At 39.6% G+C, this 20,550-nt stretch overlaps 1 protein-coding gene across 1 annotated transcript in view; it reads left to right on the forward strand.

Moving 5' to 3' along the window:
- The first annotated feature begins 349 nt into the window (after window positions 1–349).
- LOC127486139 (uncharacterized) overlaps window positions 350–20,550 on the forward strand; it is a 129,781-nt gene continuing 109,580 nt past the window's right edge. The window contains exon 1 of the mRNA XM_070063769.1: window positions 350–506. The gene's annotated coding sequence lies outside the window, so the exon portion shown is untranslated. The remainder of the gene's footprint in view (window positions 507–20,550) is intronic.

Below are 20,550 nucleotides of genomic sequence, written 5' to 3' on the forward strand. Positions count from 1 at the left end.
AATAAAATCAAATGACCTAACAGAAAAATATGCCAAAAATACAAAGAAAAAAAGGCCCAGAATCCAATAAACAGTCAGTAAACTGTAACTCACGTGAAGATTATCACAAGCTCGGAGTTTCAAGAAGTGAACAGGATCTTGGACAGGGAAGCGGAGGTCTCAGGAGAGGGATCCTGCAGTCCGGAGGGCCCAGCTGCCAAGCACGCAGCTTCAGGCCTGAGGCCAAGCCCCGCCTCTCACTTCCCCAACCCGCGCAACCCCAAGGGCCCACCCTCAGGCTAGGGACAATTCTGATTGGATACGTCCTCTGTGACGTCATGCGGCCTCTGTGTCCGGATGAACTGCTGAATCAAGCCCGCCAGGGCAACACTGCAGTCCCTGGGGATCTTTCAGTTGCCTTCGAATTCAGCTTCCTGGTTCTGCTCCTGAGAGAGCCCCGGCCGGCTCAGACGCTTCTACTCTGAAGTTCCCTCACCGCAGGGCCCTGAGGAGGACGCAGGAAAGCAGTGAGTGTGTGAGGTTTCCTGGCCCACAGGAGGTGAGGTGGGCCGGCAGCTGGGACCGTGGTGTGCTGCCCTGACTCGGTGTGCAGTGACTCTGCCTGAACCCTGGGCCTCTCCTTTCCAGAGTGTGTGTGAGAAGGGAGAATCTGAACTTCACGCATGACCCAGTTTCCTTGAGTTGGCCAACGGGGTCTCAAGTCATAGCTCAGTTTTCCCTAGGGGTCGGAATCAGTTTCCTTGTTGCTAGTAACAGAACAGCAGACTGGGTATGGTAGAAAGGAATGGTATATTTACCGCACACTTTTGGTCCAGGGATGAGGGGCAGTGTGTGGTGATGGTCTTTTTGCTGGTGGAGGCTTAGGATGGCAGAGACACCACGTGGACAGATGGAGTGTGGGAGAGGCCTATCCCAGGTGGCTTCATAGCAGACCGCGGGAGAGAGGCCATTAATCACATGAGGGATTTATCCTAATGACTTTTTACACCTATTCTCACTGCTTAATTTCTCAGGCAGGATTACCTCAGTCCTCACGAGTTTCAGAGGGGACCAACCATGTTTAATAGAGAGGAATAGATCTTTAATCTCCAGATCTTTTCCCACATTACCAAATGCCAACTTCAACTCTGCAGTTCAGAACACTACCCAGTGTTTTTCCCCATGAAAAATTTCATTCAGATTCAGTATTTTGTCTTTTTTTCCCCCACAAAGCAATCAGTAGCTCTTTAAAAGGCTGTTTTCTGTCTGTGAATATTATACATTAGAGAAAATTAGACAATGCCTACATTACATTGTGCTATAAGAAATCATTGTCCTGGAGTGGGCGCGTTAGCAGTTTTGGAAGTGACACTTGGGTCCCACATACCTCTCAGAGTGCTGGGTTTAAGTCCTGGTTCTGTTTCTGACCTAGTTTGCAGTTAGGGCACATCCTAGGAGGCAGCAGGCAGTGGCTTGGGTTCTGGCCACCAATATCAGAAACCCAGATTTAGTTCCTGTCTCATGGCTTAAGCCTGGCCCATTGCTGGCTGTTGCTGGCATGTGGGGTAAGCATGGTAGATGAAAGATATCTGTCTGTCTTCATTTATTTGCATATCAAGTAAATATAAATGAAGTTAAAAAAATTTTGCAGTCTCCTTTTACTGATATTAAGTGCAGAGATTTTTTTTCAGAATGTCATCATCAGTGTGAGATTCTTAGAAACTTTACAGAGTAGTGTCTTCTCAATACACCTTGCTCTCTCTTTTTTTTTGAGATTTACTTTATTTATTTGAAGCACAGAGTTGCAAAGAGAGGTAGAGACTGAAAGAGAGGGAGAGGTCGTCCATCTGTTGGTTCACTCCTCAAATGGCTGGAATGACTGGAGCTGAACTGATCCAAAGCCCAGAGCTGGGAGCTTCCCCCCTGCATCTCCCAAGTGGGTGCAGGGACCCAAGGACTTGGTCCATCTTCCATTGCTTCCCCAGGCACATTAGCAGGGAGCTGATTTGGAAGTAGAACAGCTGGGACTTGAACTGGTGCCCACATGGGATGCTGGTGCTGCAGGCTGGGACTTTAGCCTGCTGCACCACACCACTGGTCCCTACACCCTTCTCTTCCTTTTCCTGGGTTTCAGAACTCTTTGTGAGTGATGGTCTCTGTAGGAATGCAGAGTGAATGTTATCCTTGATAGGTTTTAGGATTTTAGGGTTCAAAACAGACAAGGAGGCCCATTGAAGTAGATAAGACTTTGCTTTAATTGGGGGATGTGTCGCTCCCCCTCTTCGTGGAGGAGCAACACAGGACCCTGCGCTGTTCTTTCGTCTGCTCGGCCTTCCCCGGGTTTGCTGCTGGTTCTTCCCGGGTTGGCTACTATCCCTTCCACCTCCGTGGAAGGGCAGTTCCCCCTGGCCGCATTCCCCACTTCCGCAGGGGAGCGGCACACCGCCGGCCGGTTCTCTCGGGGGCTGCACGGGTTCCCTTAGATGTTCCCCATAGATGTTCCCGGTGCATGCCGTCTCTCTCCTCCTTTATAGTCCTCCTCCGCCAATCCCAACTCGGCTGCCCACACGCCGAGTACGCTGCTCTCCAATCAGGAGCAAGTCCTACAGTTTATTGGTTGAACTGGAGGCAGCTGTGCGGAAGCTGTTTACTTCTCTCCCAGCGCCATATTGTGGGAGAGCAGATGCATAGAATAAGTCCTAATTCCAGTAACTTAGTCCAGTCCGGGCTGCTCCCCACAGAGGAGAGCAGATGCATAGAATAAGTCTTAATTCCAGTAACTTAGTCTAGTCCGAGCTGCTCCCCACAGGGATGAACCCAAGGTGGGGGATAAAGAGAGTGGGGGTTAAGCCTGCCCACACAGAGGGCAAGGGTTTTGTAGCCAGGCTTCATTCCATTTGTGCAGCAGCAGTGTCCCTTCTCAAGCGGCCTGTTGGGGGAGGTGCAGAGTACCACATTGACCCTGATAAGATGGGTGGGGGGCATGCAGAAAGGCTCCTTTGTGAAATTTACAGTGCATTGTCTAGCAGTTTGGAATATCCCAGGTGCAGGGCTTTCCCAAGCAATAAATATTTCACCAACCTTTAAATGATCTATCTGTGCCCACTTTCATTGGGCCTGAAGGTGCGGTGCAGGCCCAGTGGCCTAACAGGGCCTCAGTGCCCCAACAGAGTCTAACAAATCCCCTTCCTCATCTTCCTGAAGAACAACAGTAAGTTGAGGGAGAATCCAGGGTGGTAATTGGTGCCCTAAAACTAGGGAATCTATTATATACCTGTGGGGAGCAACTCAGACTAGACTAAGTTACTGAAATTAAGACTTATTCTATGCATCTGCTCTCCCACAATATGGCGCTGGGAGAGGAGTAAACAACTTTTACACAGCTGCCTCCAGTTCGACCAATAACCTGCAGGAGCTGATCCTGCTCCTGATTGGAGAAGAGCAGCATACTCGGCGTGTGGGTAGCAGAGTTGGGATTGGTGGAAGAGGACTATAAAGGAGGAGAGAGACAACATGCACCGGGAACATCTAAGGGGAATATCCGGATAACATCTGAGCAGCCCCCGAGAGAGCCGGCCGGCGGTGTGCCGCTCCCCCGCAGAAGTGGGGAAAGTGGCAGGGGGAGCCGCCCTTCCACGGAGGTGGAAGGATCGGCAGCCAACCCGGGAAGGACCAGCAGCAAACCTGGGAAGGGCTGAGCAGGCAAAAGAACAGCGCAGGGTCCTGTGTCATTCCTCCGCGAAGAGGGGGAGCGACATATACCCTCCATCAAGATAGCTCACTCTTTGGGACATTAAGATTTTCTCTCAACCACAGTTCTCATTCCTTGGAGACATATTAATATCAGCTAACTAGATGCTGGTATTGAAGGGACAAGACAAAAATGATTGATGCACACTGTATTCTCTCAACCTTGTGTAGGGAGTAGAACCTTTGTAAATGCCAAGGGAAATGCATCCTAGTTAACTGGTGTGAGACCTGAAAAGCAAATGCACTTTGGGCACACAGCAGCTTTATTTTGTGTCATGGAGTTGGTTTAGTCAGACGATGGTTTGTACGAAATCAGAATATCTGTGAGGATCAAATTTTGCTGGGTGAGAACAGGTTTATGAATTTGAGAATTTATTTATGATTTGTATAATAAAAATATATTTTCTTTTCTCCTCAATCTCTGGCCCATGTGTATTTAAGACCCCTGCAGTTTCCTGATTGGAGTGGCTCTGATTCTTCATAACCACCCTTTCCTATAATAGCTAAGCTTATGCTAATGAAAACTCTGAGTGAGATCCACAGAAAACTTGAGGAAAGAGATGGGGACCAGAAAGAGAAGACACATGTCTTGCACTGGCTTCTGCCTGGAGGTGCCTGGTGGGAGTGAGCCCTGAATCTGAAGCCTCTGCTAATTCTAGATAAAAAGTGTGAAGCCCTCAGAATTAAAATTTCTGAATCTTTTAGGCATCCCTCTCTCAGTAGCTAGGAATGAACTCCCATGGGATGCATCTCTTCAGTGTGATGTGATCACCAAGACTTGAAACCTGGGGAACCTTCTGAGTGTAGGTTCCCTGTGAACTGTGGGTTCAGCAGGCTGCTTCCCAGAGCTCATTCCATTTCATGTATTTTGTGGAAATTTGCTTCCATTTATTCACAATTTCCCCACTTATGCAGGAATTATGTGCCATTATTTGAATGTTACATTGCTATTTTCTTTCATGGAATCTGTTTATTCAATAATAAGACCTGAAAAGGGAAAGAGGATGGTTTTACTTTCTGCTAAGTTTGAATAATAATGTAAACACTCATGGAATGACTACCCATTCAAATAAATGGGCCTTGGTCAGTTCAGGGGTTGTCATTTTAAATTTTTTTTAGATTTATTTATTTATTTGAAAGGCAGAGGTAGAGGGGGGGTGGATCGGTTTCCATCCATTGGTTCAATTCCCAGATGGCCGCAATGACTGAAGTTCTGCCCATCTGAAGCTAGGAGCTGGGAGCTTCTTTCTGGTCTCACATGGGCATGCAGGGGCCCCAGGACTTGGATCATCTTCTGCTGATTTCCTAGGCCATAGCAGAGAGCTGGATTGGAAGTGGAGCAGCCCAAACAGGAACAGGCACCCATTTCGGATGGCTGCTCTGCAAGCAGCAGCTTTATCTGCTCTGCCACGATGTTGGCCCCCAGAGGTCTTCTTGATCTCTTCAACCTCTGCCCTCACTGGTGAATGAGTCTAGGTTCTTTTTAATGTTTGCTGTAGCTTAGAATATATTATGCTCAACAGTGAGTTTTTCTTGGTTTATTTTTTGATATTTATGATAATATTTTTCTTAATTTATTTCCTCATGCTAATTCATGGTAGTTTTTTAAAATAATGGGAAATGTTAGGTTATAGATTGTGAATAAATTCTAATTCTGTATGAAGTGTTAGTGGAGTAGAAGGATTAAGTATCTAACTTTTCATGCATATGCTCTCATTTACTTTTTGATTTCCCAGCACTTGGAGTGACCTTATTTATTTATTTACTCCACCTAGTGTTAACTGACATTTCTGAATGGTAACATATTGCTAGTTACTAGTGACCACTGGTTGAATATTTACACTGTACATTTATGTACTGATTACAAATGGTGGATTTATATTTTTTATTTAGTTCTTTTTTTAAATTTTTCTTTATTTTTATTTTTTGACAGGCAGAGTGGACAGTGAGAGAGAGAGAGAGACAGAGAGAAAGGTCTTCCTTTGCCATTGGTTCACCCTCCAATGGCCACCACGGCCAGCGTGCTGCAGCCAGCACACCACACTGATCTGATGGCAGGAGCCAGGTACTTATCCTGGTCTCCCATGGGGTGCAGGGCCCAAGCACTTGGGCCATCCTCCACTGTAGTCCCTGGCCACAGCAGAGAGCTGGCCTGGAAGAGGGGCAACTGGGACAGAATCCAGCACCCTGACCGGGACTAGAACCCGGTGTGCCAGCACCACAAGGCAGAGGATTAGCCTAGTGAGCTGCGGGCCAGCCAGTATTTAGTTCTATAACTTTTTTCTTATTGTCCTATTTAGGAAAACTGGTAGGAACCATTGTAATTTCTTGTAGAACTGCCTGTTGTCTCACTCTATAACCAATGTAGTGTTTTGACCTAAATCCTGATTAGTCAGAAATGAATGTTTTGTTTTCTAGGTTTCATTGGACTGGTATTGTAATGGACTGTATTTCTGCATATTTTTAAAAGATTTATTTATTAATTTGAAAGGCAGATTTACACAGAGAGAAGGAGAGTCAGAGAGAGAGAGAGGTCTTCCGTCTGCTGGTTGACTTCCCAGTTGGCAGCAATAGCTGTGCCAATTCGAAGACAGGAGCCAGGAACTTCTTCTGGGTCACATGAATGCAGAGGCCCAAGGACTTGGGCCATCTTCTACTGCTTTCCCAGGCCATAGCAGAGAGCTGGATTAGAAGTGGAGCAACTGAGTCTCAAACCAGCAACCATATTTAATGCTGGCACTGCAGGTGGTGGCTTTACCCACTATGCCACAGCTCCAGGAGCATATTTTTACTTTTATTTTTATTTTCTTTGAAGAGTTATTTACTTGAAAGTCAGAGTTACACAGAGAGAGAAGAGAGAGAGAGAGAGAGAGAGAGAGAGAGAGAGAGAGAGAGGTCTTCCATCTGCTAGTTCACTCCCCAGATGGCTGCAATGGCTGGAGTTGTGCCAATCTGAAGCCAGGAGCCAGGAGCTTCTTCCAAGTCTCCCATGTGGGTGCAGGGACCCAAAAACTTGGGCCATCTTCTACTGCTTTCCCAGGCCATAGCAGAGAGCTGGATGGGAAGTGGAGCAGCCGAGTCTCCAACTGGTGCCCATATAGAATGCTGGCTCTTTAGGCTAGGGCATTAACCCACTGTGCCACAGCATTGGCCCCTATTTTTATTTTTAATCAGTTGTGTCTTTTATTTATTTATTTGACAGATAGAGTTATAGACAGTGAGAGGGAGACAGAGAGAAAGGTCTTCCTTCCATTGGCTCACTCCCCAATGGCCACCATAGCTGACACTGTGCAGATCCGAATCCAGGAGCCAGGTGCTTCTTCCTGGTCTCCACGCAGGTGCAGGGGCCCAAGCACCTGGGCCATACTCTACTGCCTTCCTGGGCCACAGCACAGAGCTGGACTGGAAGAGGAGCAACTGGGACTAGAACCCAGTGCCTATATGGGATGCTGGCACTGCAGGCACACTATTAACCAAGTGAGCCATGGCACTGGCCCCTATATGTGTCTTAAGCTGATAAGAATGAAATGTCTTTAGCACATAGTCATGTTTGGAAATATTTATATATTTTTAATAAACAAATTAAGGCAATTATCATATCCATTATATACCTATTTTTCATGATGAGAATACTTAAGTCTAAACTGTTATTTTCTATAGTAGAACACATTGTTATTAACGATTCTCACCATTTTGCACAACATACATCTTGAATGTATTCCTACTATGCGAAGGAAATGTGTTTGACCGAGATGACTTCCAATCCCCTCCATGTGTCTGTGTATTTAAATGGTTTTCCTATAGACAGCATGAAGTTGGATCTTGGTTTGATTTTCCCCATATCAATCTCTATCCTTGATGTGTTTAGATAATGCACATTTAAAGTGATTATTGATGTTAAGTGGGTTAGTATGTAACATAATTGCAATTGTTTTCTCTGTCATCCTTTTTTAAATGGTCTTATTTATTGATTTTTTAATTGAAAGGCAGAGAGACAGAGGGAGGGAGATCTTCCATCAGCTGCTTTGCCCCCTCCAAAAACATAAACAAACAAAACCCTACAGCAGCTGCAACTCAACCAGGTTGAACACAGGAGCCAGGAAGTCCATCCTGGCCTCCCACATGTGTGGCAAGGACCCAATAACTTGAACCACTACCTACTGCCTCTCAGGGGGTGCATTCACAGGAAGTTGAATCACAAGTTGGGTGTTGAACTTAAAGCTGGCACTCTGACATGGGACATGGTTATCAAAATTGGTGTGTTTAGCTACTGCACCAAATGCTCATGCTAATACTTGTTTTTAAACATTTTCTGTGACCTTATTTTGTATTTTAAATTTTTAAATTCATTTATTTAATTCATTAAAGGCAGAGATACAGAGTGATCTACCTTGTGCTGATTCACTCCTTAAATTTCGGCAAGATGGGGCTGTCGCTGCGGCATAGCCAGTAAAGCTGCCACTGGCAGTGCCTGCATTCTGTATTGGTACTACTTTGAGTCCTGGATGCTCCATTTCTGATACTGCTCTCTGCTATGGCCTGGGAGAGTGGTAGAGGTTGGCCCAAGTCCTTGAGCCCCTGCACCAATGTGGGAGCCCCAGAAGAAACTCCTGGATCCTGGCTTTGGATCAGCGCAGCTCCGACATCTGGGGATTGAAGCAGTGGATGGAAGACCTCTTTCTCTCTCTACTTCTGCCTCTCTGTAACTCTAGCTTTCAAATAAATACATAAATCTTAAAAAATTTCTGCAAGAACAGGACTAGGCTTAGCCAAGGACAGGATCCAAGAGCTCAATCTGTGTCCAGTTGGCAGGGACTCAAGTACTTGAATAATCTGCTTCCTTCTATGGTATGCATTAGCAGGAAGCTGGAATTGGGAGTGAAGACAGAATACAGATACAGGCTCTCCAACGTAAAATGAATGTAGCCTCTTAACCACTATGCCAAATGCTTATTACCTATTTTATTTTAATAAAGAATGATGTTAGCTTTTTTTTTTAACTTGATAAAATTTAGTAGTGAAAACATCTGGGGCTGACCTTTTATTTGGAGACTTTTTTATTCCAAATTCAATGTTGTTACTCATTTTTTGTTTATTCACGTTTTCTATTTATTCCAGTTTCAGTTTTGGTAGGTTGTATTTATCCATAAATTAACCTTTTCTTCAAATTTGTTGATTTATTAGTTGCTGTTAACAGCCCTAGTGATCTGTTGTATTTCTGTGATATGAATTGTAATATCTCTTTTTTTAAGATTTTATTTATTTATTTGAGAGGCAGTTACAGACAGAAAGGGAGAGAGAGAGAGAGAGGTCTTCCTTCCACTGGTTCATTCCCTAAATGGCCACAAAGGCTGGAACGTGGTCTGATCCAAACCAAGAGCCAGGAGTTCCTCCAGGTCTCCCACGTGGGTTCAGGAGCCCAAGGACTTGAGCCATCTTCCACTGCTTTCCCAGGCCAAAAACAGAGATATGGATTGGAAGTGGAGCAGCCAGGACACAAACCAGTTTCCATATGAGACGCTGGTGCTGCAGGAGGCTTAGCCTGCTATCCCACAGTGCTGGCCCCAGCCATTGTTTTTAATTTCTGTAAAGTTGGTTGTAGATCCATGAATTCATTTCTGGAGTTTCTGTTCTGTCCCATTTGTCTACATGTGTGTTTTTGTGCCAGAGCCAGGCTGTTTCAATTATAACTGCCCTGTATTATGTCTTGATATCAGGTATTGTGATGACTGTAGCTTTGTTTTTCTTATATAAGATTGCTTTAGCTATTCAAAGTCTCTTGTGTTTCCATATGAATTTTAGCATCATTTTTCTATATCTGTGAAGCATCCTATTGGTATTTTCTTTGGGATCATTTTGAATCTGTAAATTGCTTTTGGTAGTATGGACATTTTGATGATGTTGATTCTCCTAATCCCTGAACATGGAAGATTTTTTTTTTCCACTTTTTAATGTAATACTTTAATGTAACACTTTAGTGATTTGTGATTTTCTTTTTTTTAAAATTTTATTTAATAAATATAAATTTCCAAAGTACAGCTTTTGGATTACAGTGGCTTTTTCCTCCCATAACCTGCCTCCCACCTGCAACCATCCCATCTCCCACTCCCTCTCCCATCCCATTCACATCAAGATTCACTTTCAATTATCTTTATATACAGAAGATCAATTTAGTATATGCTAAGTAAAGATTTCAACAGTTTGCATCCACACAGAAACACAAAGTATAAAATAATGTTGGATAACTAGTTATACCATTAATTCACCTAGAACCACACATTAAGGACAGAGATCCTACATGGGGAGTAAGTGCACAGTGACTCCTGTTGTTGATTTAACAATTGACACTTATTTATGATGTCAGAAATCACCCTAGGCTCTTGTCATGAGTTGCCAAGACTATGGAAGCCTTTTGAGCTCACCAACTCCAATCTTATTTAGAGAAGGTCATAGTCAAAGTGGAAGTTCTCTCAGAGGAGGTGGTTTTAAAAGAAGACTTCAGAGTCAAGAGTAAAATAAAATTAAAAACAGAAAAAATATATTTTCACTCAAATTTACTAACAGGCTACTGTTAAAGTTTATTCCAGGTTACTGATTAGAAAATAATGTTGTATTCTGTCTTAGAGATTATATTGATATATATCTATATCTATATATATATATATATATACACTTTCACACTATACTTTTAGTATTTGCTTTTCATTTGAAATTTTACCTTTTTTTTTTTTGAAAGAGAGAGCGGACAGAGAGAGAGACAAAGGTCTTCCTTTGCCATTGGTTCACCCTCCAATGGCCACCATGGCCGGTGCACTGCACTGATCCGAAGGCAGGAGCCAGGTGCTTCTCCTGGTCTCCCATGGGGTACAGGGCCCAAGCACTTGGGCCATCCTCCACTGCACTCTTGGGCCATAGCAGAGAGCTGGCCTGGAAGAGGGGCAACTGGGACAGAATCCGGTGCCCCGACCGGGACTAGAACCCGGTGTGCCTGCAGCGCTGGCCTGAAATTTTATCTCTATTTTACAGGCTCTCAAAATATTTTTTTTGGACAGGCAGAGTGGACAGTGAGAGAGACAGAGAGAAAGGTCTTCCTTTGCCGTTGGTTCACCCTCCAATGGCCGCCACGGCCGGCACGCTGTGGCCGGCGCACCGTGCTGATCCAATGGCAGAAGCCAGGTACTTACCCTGGTCTCCCATGGGGTGCAGGGCCCAAGTACTTGGGCCATCCTCCACTGCCTTCCCGGGCCACAGCAGAGAGCTGGCCTGGAAGAGAGGCAACTGGGACATAATCCGGTGCCCTGACCAGGACTAGAACCTGGTGTGCTGGCGCCACAAGGTGGAGGATTAGCCTAGTGAGCCATGGTGCCAGCTGGCACTCAAATTTTTATAAATAAATATGCACTCAAATTTAATAAAATCAGTTTTCTCATTTAAGCCACTACTACCAAAGACTGAAATTATAAATAATTTTGTCTGGTCTTTGTTGTAAATATTAAGGACAAGTTTGCTTTTTAAAGATTTATTTATTTATTTGAAATGCTTACAGAGAGGCAGAGGCAGAGAGACAGAGAGAGAAGTCTTCCATCTGCTGGTTCACAAATGCAGAAGTTGTGCCAATCTGAAGACAGGAGCCAGGATCTTCTTCTGGGTCTCCCATGTGGGTGCAGGGGCCCAAGGACATCTATTGCTTTCCCAGGCCATAGCAGAAAGCTGGGTCAAAATTAGAGCCTCTGGGACTCAACCAGTGCCCACATGGGATGCCAGCACTGCAGGCAGTGGCTTTACCTGCTACACCATAGTGCTGGGCCCTGAGGACATACATTTTTAAACAGGGAAATAATCTGAAGTTTAGTTTGTTTACAGAAAAGCAGATATGTTGTATCTTTTATTAATCTGGATTGTGTGATTACATTGTAAACTGGTATAGCCATTATATAAGTCAGTATAGTGATTTCTCACAAATCTGAAAATAATCTACCATATGACCTAGCCGTCCCACTTTGGGGAATGTACCCAAATGAAATTAAATCAGCATAGGAAAAAGTTATCTGTACCCTCCATATTTGTAGCAGCTCAATTCAGAATAGATAGGTTATGGAATCAACCCAGATGTCCATCAATTCATGATTGGATAAAGAATATGTGCTTGGGCCCCTGCCATCCACGTGGGAGACCTGGATGAAGTTCCTGGCTCCTGGCTTCTTCCTGACCTAGTCCTGGCCATCATGGTCATCTGGGGAATGAACCAGTGGATGGAATATCTCTGTTTCTCTGTCTGCTTCTTTCTTTCAAATACATAAATAAGTCTTTAAAAAAAGAAGACACTTGGCTTGCTATATGTGCCCAAGAACATTTGCACCTTATCAGGGAGCTGAATCAGAAGTGGTGTAGCTGGGAGATGAACAAATGTTCATATGGGATTTTGGTGTTACAAGCCACGGCTTAACCTATTATGCTACAAGGCTGACCCCTCCAACTGATTTTATGCAATTAAGAAAAATGTGTACAATAAAACAGTACTTTAAGGTTTCCACACAAGAGGAGTTCCTTCACTGTTCTTCTGGAAACCAATCCACCAAAATCAGAGGAAAGGACACAAGGTGAAATTTGTATTCCTTAAAAAAATTAATTAATTAAGAAAACTACTAAAAAAAGAAAATGTCAACATTTTTAGGCTAAAGAATTTTACCTACTAAAGAAAAAGTATAATGTCTAGGATATCTACCATGAAGGCTATACAAAATGTTGGGCCTGTCATCATGTACTTATTTGTGGGAAAGTTGAATAAAATTTGACACCTAAATTTTTCCTTTCTATTGGCATCCTAAATGAAAAAAGGGACTGGCCATTGTGGCACAGTAAGCTAAGCTGCCTCCTCCAATGCCAGCACCTCATATTGGAGTGTTAGTTCTATTCCTAGCTGCTTGGCTTCTGATTCAGTTCTCTGCCAATGTGCCTGGGAATGCAGTGGAGCATGGCCCAAGTACTTGGGCCCTTGTCACCCACTTAAGAGTTTCAGGTTCATGGCTTTGGCCTGGACCAGCCCCAGGCACTGCAGACATTAGTGGAGTGAATCAGTAAATAGAAGATCTGTCTCTCTCTTTCTCTCTTTGTCAATTTGTTTTTCAAGTAAATAAAATATTTCAAAATAAATAAGCAAAAAATATAGGCAGCTATGGTATATATAATAATGTCAATACAAAATATTTAACTAATTTCACAATAATCTCAGAACTATTGAGCATTAATTTTAACATAAAATATGTAAATTAACTATTAAATTCAGTTTAGTTTCCATTGTTTTATTCATAAGACATATGCTAAGCTTTATCTGTGCCAAGATTTAAAATAAATAATCTCTGCTATAACTATCATAATTTATTTTAAGATGTTGTAATATTTTTCTTTGCTTTACATCTAATTAAATTATTTTCAATAAAGGGCTATTATAAGTAATAACAAATACAGCTAGAAATGCCAAAGTGTCATCTACTTGATTCACATTATTTCTTGCAATCCTCTGTCACATCTCTAGGGTTCTAAAGATCAGTTTAAGTTGTCCTTTTTACTTCAACCTTCTTTTCTCTTTAATTCTTTCCCAGTTTTTCACACAATATAGCAGCATTGTTTCTCTTTTTCTTTCTTTAAATCTGCAGTTAAATATGGTTATCTTACAAATCATCTTGTTAGAAAAGTGTGATTCTATTCCTAAATTGTTATATTTGCTTAATTTAATTTCTGTGTTCTCAAATATTTTCCTTTCTAATTTGCACATTTTGCAATTCATATTTTACTTTCTTCCAAAAGGCAAATATTCTTGAAAATTAGTAATTTCACTAACTGATCAGTTTCTTTTAATAGTATCTGCAGTACACATTAAAAAATAATTTTAGAGTTATCTGTATCCCCATGGTTTTTGCAGCTCAGTTCATAATAGCTAAAATAATAGAATCAACCCAGATGTCCGTCAACTCATGACTGGCTAAAAAAATTATGGAACATGAAATACTACTCAGCAATAAAAAAGAATGAAATTCTGTCTTTTTGCAACAAAATGGAAGTGACTGAAAAACATTGTACTTAGTGATATAAGGCAGTACCAAAAGGACAAATACCATATGTTTTCCTTGATCTGTGGTAAGTAATAGAGTATCAAAAACATATTGTATAGAAATGAAATTGACATTTTGAGATTTGATCATTGTTTATAGCCCTTAACTCCACTGTTGAGGAATATCTTTTTTGTTATTCTTACTAGTTGTTGAACCCTTTACTAGTACAAAGTTAATCTTGTGAGTATAAGGTAAACTGAAAGTAGATCATTATAAAAATTGAGAGGGACTAAAAGAGGAAGAAGGAAGAAATGTGGGATTATGCATGGGAGGGAGTGTAGGGTAGGATGTATCGCTGTGTTCTTAAATCTTAAATATAAAATAAAGGAAATTTGTTGACCTTAAATGAAATGAAAAATATAAATAATTTTAAAGTATTCAGCTGTTACAAATTACATTTTTGAAAGATTCATTATTAATGCTTAATTAAGACAAAATTTAAAGATAGCAAATTTTAATAAGTTACTACTATGAATGTCATATAATTATTAAAATTAACATTCCATCTTCATGAACTATTTCAATAATTTTTGAAAATTAATCACAATATAGGACATCACCATCCAATGTCTTTCATACAGCATACATCTGCAAAGTACTATAATCCATGGATAAAGAATATTGTATATGTTACCATACACATAATAATTTTAAGTTCATTTCTTGGTAATACTTGTTTTATTATATCATTGGGGTGGGGAGGAAGATGGACAGGGAGAGAGAGAAAGAGAAATCTTCCATCTGCTAGTTCACTCCCAACATGGCCAGTCCAAAGCCTGGAGGCAGGAGGTTCTTCTGGGTATCCCACATGGGTGCAGGAGCCCAAGGGCTTTAGCTATCCTCCACTACTTTCCCAGGAGAATTAACATGGAGCTAGATTAGAAATGGAGCAGTTGGGACTTGAATCAGAACCCATATGGTATCCTGGCATTGCAAGCAGCAGCTTTACCCACTGTGCCACAATACTGGCCCCTATAAACAGTTTTAAAATTCTTTTTGGAGCAAGACATTGTCTAATTTCATTAAAGAAGAGTAATAAGTCATTTAAGTGTAGAACTTTGAATTAATTTTAACTGTGTGAAAAGATTTCATTTTATATTTATTCCAATTAATAATAAAACAATAATTTTAAAAAGCATTTTGGATTTAGAAAATGGTCATTTTAAACAATTACTGGAGTTGTAAATGAATACAGACTTGCTTGAAAATTTAAGAACATTAAAGACTTTTCAGTAAGTTTCAATATCATAAACTAATACTTAAATATTGAAGAATTTACACAAGATTATTAGAAATCTAAAAGAAGATTTATATATAAGATGTTCCTTGTGGCACTAATTATATTAACATAAAATGAAAACTAAAAATTCAGTTGTTAAAAATAATGAAAATTTCATATGTGGACTTCTATACTGCCATTAAAATTATGATTTTGAAAAATAAGTATTGAATTTTCAGAATTATTCAGTTATGAAATTAAAATATTATTTTCCAAGAATTTCTTATCCCACAAGACTAAGAAGGTTTTCCTCCAGTAAAAATCTCTGAAAGTGTGCCAGCACCCCAAATTCTCCTGTTCATTGTCAGTGTAAACTAAATAGCTCAGAGATGAGCATTTGATCCATCAGTTATGATGCCTGTGTCCCATACTGAATTACCTGCATGCAATTCTTGGCTCTGGTTTCTGATTCTGGCTTCCTGCCAGAGCAGATTCTGGAAGACAATGGCTATGGGTCAAGTAAATGGGGTTCTTACCACTCAGGTGCAAGACTCAGCTTCTAGCACTGGTGCTTGTCCTGCCCCAGGACATTACAGGCTTTTGATGAGTTTACTAGCCCATGCAATCTCCCACTCTTGCTCAAATTAATATTTTTTTAGAAAATATATAGTTTAAACATTTCCTTAAAAGTAGGATGTCATTCCTCAAACTTCAGCATCCCTATTCCCATTCTACTCTTTGATGTTCTAGTTATGATTTCATTTTTTACTACCAAGAGCTTTTTTTTGTACTATACTAATCGTACTTTCCACATATCTAATTTTTCCTATCAGCAGCCAAAATAATTTTTTGGATTCTATTAATCTGTCATAGAAAAGTATTGCATCCTGGATTTTTAGTAAATTTACAAAATCTTTTATAAGGGAGAAAAGAAGAGGTATAAATTATGGAATTTTTGCATATAATATTCAATTAATTTTCACATACATACATTCATATGTCCTTAATGTTAAACATCATACTAAGCTCTTCAGATAAGATAGATAAGATCCTTATTATTACTTAGCTTAAAATCTAATGGAGAAGAAAAAAATAAAATTACAACTCTAAATTAAGATATGCTGTAAGAAAACAGAATTCTATAACCACATAATACAATTTGATCTACACTGATACCAAGGAAGAGTTCCTTGAGGAATGGAATGCTACACTGAGAAATGAAAAATCAAGAGAGAGCTGCTAAGCAAAGGGAAGAAGACAATCCAGCCAGAATACAGTATATGCAGGCATTCAGCTGTGGTTTGCCGCTGATCAAAATGGTTTACCTTCTTACATGAAACAGTAAAAACCAAAATAGGGGAATAACATTAAGTAACACTTTTCATAGAATAAAGCAATAATCCATAAAAAGACAAAAATGAACAAATCAAGTCTCAGAAATATCCCAGCTCCCAAAATGAAGGAATTCTAGGACACGAAACAGGAAGATGGATCTGAGGCAGACATCATGAACCTGAGAGTCTGGTAACACCGAGGCAGTTGGATATCACAGGATACCGCAAGGAAAGAACAGTACTGGGAAGGAACTCTGGAGGTCTGTAGAGGTCCCACTTGGGTATTGAGCAGAGCCATGAGCAGTGCTTGACCATCAGAAAACTACCTAAAACCAAGAGTATATACTGGAAAAAGTTACAGGAAATCCTTCCTGGTGCACATGGAATTCCACGGCAAGGCATCCACTCCCATGAGCCAGGCTGACAAACTTCTAAGTCATGTAATGATTAATGAATTCATGAGAATGATTTTGCATTAGGAGTGGGGAATTGACCCTATGCTGAAAATTGTTCTTACCCATCCATTGCAGAATAAAAAGAAGACTGGAAAGGAGCTAGCTGTTTATAAAGAATTTAATTATATAATAAAATAAAGCTCAAGAAATAAGTAGATGGATAGAAAGTATTTTATTAAAACAAAATTAGAGTTGTAGAGATTGAAGTTGCATTGTCATTGATTGTCATGATACTAGATGGAAACAAACACAAATTACATAGTAAATGAAAAGATAACATCTCTGAGGCATTGTGAACTATGAGAAAACTTCAAGTGTCTAATACAAACCCCAAAAGAAAGAGAAAAGCAGAAAAAGTCTGAAGGAGAAATGGAAAAAATATTTTCTCAACTTAATAAAAACTATAATCCCACAGACCCAAGAAGGATGAAGGTGGCAGAAAAGAAAATGAAAGTAGAATATTACTATTTTTTAGACTATTATTATCATATGATGTTGTGTAGGGTTACTTGATAGAAAACTATGGTAATCTTATACTATAAGTGCTAAAGCAATTATTAAAGTTGCAAAACCAAGTATTATATTTAATCATCCTCCCCAAAGAAGAAGGAAGACAAAATCATAAAAAGTGCTTGATTAATCTAAAAAGAAACAAACAGAAAGGAAGAAACAAATAAAAGCTGGAAGTAAGATAAATCAAACAACATAAAGTCAGAAAGACCTAACTGTACCTAATAAGAGCATCAATTTGTCTTATGAATAATGTTATATTATAGACTCTATACATATTAATATACATATTAAAAGAATAACAATGTGATGATATGAAATTTATGTGAATAAGCATCACAACTGATATAAAATAAGTAAATTCCTTGTAAGACAGAGACTACCACATCTCAGTCAAGAAGGAATAGATAACTGAATTGCTCTGCATGTCTAAATGTAAATAATGCCATAGTTACAAACCTTTCCACTAAGAAAATGTCAGATTCACCAGATCTACACTGGTGAATACCCTCAAAATTTTAAAAATAATGAGACTATATAAAACCATTTCCAAAAGAATAATGAAGAGGATCGAATTTGACCTCACTCTATAATATAAGCATTACCCTGAACCAAAATTAGAGGTAGCTAATTCAAGAAACAGAACTTCTTCATAAGAATATACAAATTCAACTATTTTTCAAACAGACAAGATAACTCCCAAAAGGTGAATGAATGAATCAACCACATCATATCATAAACGGAATAGTATTTAGTGCTAAAAAGAAATGAGCTAGCAAACCATGAAAAGATATGGAGGAACTGTGAGGCATATCATCAAGTAAAGGAAACCAATCTGAAAAGGTATAAACTATATGATTCTAAGTATGTGACATTCTCAATGAGGCAAAAGTCATGCAGACAGTATAAAGATCAGTTATTGACAGGGTTTGATGGGGGAGGAAGGGATGAACCGTCAGAGAGGATTTTTAGGGCAGTGAAAATACTCTGTAAAATAGTATAATGGGAATAGTATAAATTGTAAAATAGTATAAATGGAAGATCCCCCCCCCTTCTCCCCTCCCCCAACTTTGTAATTCTCTCTTTTTCCTCTCTGTAATTCTGCCTTTGAAATAAATAAATAAAATTTGCATTAAACTTAACAGTAAATAAAAATTGAACAGTACATGGAAAATAAAATAAGTAATGTTCAAATGAATGAGGGTTTATACTTGAATGTTATTAATGTTATTCATGTCAATGTTATTTACAACATCAAAAAACTGAAAGAGATCACTATAGTGGGTAGTGGCATTTGACACACTCTTAACATTCGTTAGTGACTAAAGATCTCAGGAAACTAAGCATACAAGGAAACTTTTTCAACATGATAAACAGCATCTATTATAAAACTACAGTTAATATATGTAATAATGAAAACTGAATACTTTGCCTGTAATATCAGAAACAAGACCATTTATGTTTTCACTACTTTATTGAAGATTTAAAAGGCATCCAAGTTCTATTCACAAGCCTTATCAAAAATCATGGTAGGAAAACCCCAACCTCAAACTCTAACTTGAAGGACAGCTTCTTATTTTAGTAATAAAGTTTTATTGTTTTATTGGAGCTGATTTACAGATTAACTATGGCTTCTCTCACATTAGAATTGCAGACAAGTTGTTACAAAATCCCGCAAATGCAGGGGCCAGTGCCGTGGCTCACTTGGTTAATCCTCCACCTGTAGCACTGGCATCCCATATGGGCACCAGGTTCTAGTCCTGGTTGCTCCTCTTCCAGTCCAGCTCTCTGCTGGGAGGGCAGTGGAGGATGGCCCAAGTGCTTGGGCCTCTGAACCCACATGGGAGACCAGGAAGAGGCACCTGGCTACTGGCTTCGGATCGGTGCAGTGCCAGCCATTGTGGCCATTTGGGGAGTGAGCTAACAGAAGGAAGACCTTTCTCTCTGTCTCTCTTTCTCACTGTCTATATCTCTACCTGTTAAATAAAAAATCCCACAAATGTGAAATATGGACTGTCTTTAGTAAGATATTAATTGGAGAAATAGAATAATTGACACTCCACATTAAAAATCTGATGGAATGTGCCAAAAAACTCATAGAATGAGTAGATAATTTTAGCAAGATTGGAGAATGCATTCTCAAGATTAAAAACTCATCTGCATTACTGCATACCAGAAAAAAAAAATCAGAATTTTACTATTATCTCAACTGTATTGAGAAATATGAAATATAGATCTATGCAATAACAGTTGCAAAGATTATTGCCTAAATATTCTCTATAAATGAAGAGAACTTTGCTCATTACTATTCTCAAAGAATTATTTATTTATTTATTTATTTTTGTGTATTTACATATTTATTATAAAAGGCAGAGTGATACAGAAAGAAGGAGACAAAGTGAGAGAGAGACTCCATTTGCGGGATCAGTCACAAAAGGAGCCAAGAACTCAATTCTGATATTCCAAACAGGTGGCAGTGGTCCCAGTATTTGAGGCATCCTCTGCTACTCTCCTAGGTGCATTAGGAAAAAAATGGATTATAAGTGGAGCAGCTGGGACTCAAACCAGCAGCCCAATACAAGATGCCAGTGTCACAAGCAGCAACTTTACATCAAGTGTCACAACATGAGACCCAAGATTCACTATTATTAAATCATTCCCCTCCCCACCTTAACCTTTAGAATCAATCAATTTCTAATTCGAAGCAGGCTAATAGGTTTTTGTTACCTGACAAATTAATTTTGAATTCATATGGAAGTGCAAAGGATTTAGGTGAGCCAAATAATTCTGAAAAAAGAATAGAATCAGACTGATTTCAAAAATTATTATAAATATATACTAATTGTAAAAAAATATTTAAAAAAATAATAATTCTAATAGAGTGGTAATGATATAAAGAACATGACATATGTCATTGGAACACAATAGAGAATTCAGAAATAGATGCACACATGAACAAGCAGTTATTTTTGACTAATGCACAATAACAATGCAGTGAAGACATGCAGTATTAAAATGCATATATTGACATGCATGTAATTAAAATACAGTATTAATATGCAGTAATAAAATGATTACATATTTATATTGAAACAATGAAATTGCATTCATACATAACATCTTTTACAACAGTGAATGCCAAATGTATAATAAATCCAAATTTTTAGCTGAGAACAATAATGAAACCACTA

This window comes from Oryctolagus cuniculus, chromosome 19, assembly GCF_964237555.1.
Source record: "Oryctolagus cuniculus chromosome 19, mOryCun1.1, whole genome shotgun sequence".
Lineage (NCBI taxonomy): Eukaryota > Metazoa > Chordata > Mammalia > Lagomorpha > Leporidae > Oryctolagus > Oryctolagus cuniculus.